Raw genomic sequence first — 1,939 nt, forward strand, 5'->3', positions numbered from 1 at the left:
AGGGGTGAACTAGAGAACTTAGGGGATTAACCTTCCACTAATGCGGATTGCTAGATGACTGGTTGAGCAAACAAGCCTGTGATCAGCTGTACTGTGAGAAGACAGTTGATGCTAGGGGTAAGTTAGTAAGATTAGTTAAGTAAATCATCCACAATCTTCCCTGAGATGAAACAAGAACATGATTGATTAGGATCTGCCTTAGTTTAGGATCAAGAAGTGGATTCAATAGCCCTAGCATGTTCCTGTTTACTTGCTTTACATTCTGCTGTTTTTCAGTTCAGTCACTGCCATCATCTCAAGTGTGTTTTAACACAACCAAGACTCTTTGTTACAACTCAGTTTTAGTGAAACCTTAAGCTTCAACTACACACACCTTGTCCCTGTGGATCGACTCGCACTTGCACATTAGCTACATCGACGCCGTGCACTTGCGATATTAGTTTGTGACTCTTTTAGAGAGCCACCAAATTTTTGGCGCCGTTGCCGGGGACTTGGTTGTGTTGTGTTGAATTTTTCTTGGCTGTTTTTGCATGTTAGTTCATTTGCATCATTGCATACTCTTTTGCATATTGTTTCATTCTAGCATACTCATCATGCATTGCATTCTTGCATTTTAGTGTAACTTGCTGTTTTAGTAGCTGCTGTGTAGTGCAGCTGAACTTTTTAGCTTCTAGCAAGAAACTAATCTTCTCCTTGAGATATCCAGGTACCTTGCTGTGCTGCTGTTCAAAGGCTGATGTGCTGTGCAACTTGCCTTGAGCTGCTACAGCTGTTGTTGTTGAGCTGAGCCTGTGTTGCTGGTCCCCTGCTGCTGCTGCTGTCTTTCCTTCCCTTGTTGTCCTGTTGCCGCTGCTGTGAGCCAGGCCAAGCTTGTTGCTGCTGAGAACCAAGCCCAACTAGGCTGTGCAACTGAAATTTCTGAGCAGCGGGGCTGTGCTAAGAGTGTAAGCCTAAACCCAACAACTGTGTGTTTTTTTTTAGACACTGGGCTTATCCATTTTGTTGGGTTTGTAATAAGTTTGTGTTTTTGAAATCTGGGCTTAAACCCAGCTGAACTGGTAACCATCTGTGGGCTTATCTAACTTGTTTATGGGCTTGTAGTTTTAACAGAACTGAACCTTAGGCCCTATTGAACAAATACTGGGCTCAGTTCCTAACAAACTCTGGACCTTAACTAACTGGGCCAAAACGAACTTAAAACCCTCAAACGCTGGGCCTGTTTTTCAAAAAAACCAGCTGGGCTTCGTCCAAATTTCTCAGCTGGGCCGTGCAAATTCCCACAAACCAACAGTGAGCCTTACTCACGAGCGGTGGGCTTCTTCTTCAAAACTCACAGCTGGGCTTTACACGCGAGCAGTGGGCCTATTTTTCAAAAACGTCATCTGGGCTTCTTCTTCAAAACTCACAGCTGGGCCTCTCCAAAAGCACTAAAAGATCTACCCATTATCTGGGCTTTTTCCCGAATAGAAACCAAGGTTTCTTCATCCCATTTAAACCAAAAGTTTTTTCTTTAACCCATTAAAAACCAAAAGGCTTTGCTCCCTTTAAAAACCAAAATTTTTCCTCATCCCATAAAAAACCAAATTTCTTTTCCAAATTCCCAAGAAACACAAAGCTCTTTGCTCCCTTTAAAAACCAAAAGTTTCCAATGTCTCCCGCCAAAACCAAATGTCTCCCCCAAAACCAAATGTCTCCCGCCAAAACCAAACTTTTCCCTAAAAGTCCAATCCCATTAAAAACCAAATTTCTTGTATAGAATCTAGTAGATAGTTTCTTAGTTAAATCTTTTGTTTCTTTTGTACATATTTTGCTAATCCAATGTGACTCTTAACTGAAATATGTTGGATTTTTGCGTTGAATAACGGAGTTCTAATTTTGCTTTCGCCGTCAAATCGGGTATTCTCTTTCCTTTTTCTCTACTCAGCATAATCCTCTTCGT

The sequence above is a fragment of the Papaver somniferum genome, unplaced genomic scaffold (genome assembly GCF_003573695.1).
Source record: "Papaver somniferum cultivar HN1 unplaced genomic scaffold, ASM357369v1 unplaced-scaffold_32, whole genome shotgun sequence".
Taxonomy (NCBI): Eukaryota; Viridiplantae; Streptophyta; class Magnoliopsida; order Ranunculales; family Papaveraceae; genus Papaver; species Papaver somniferum.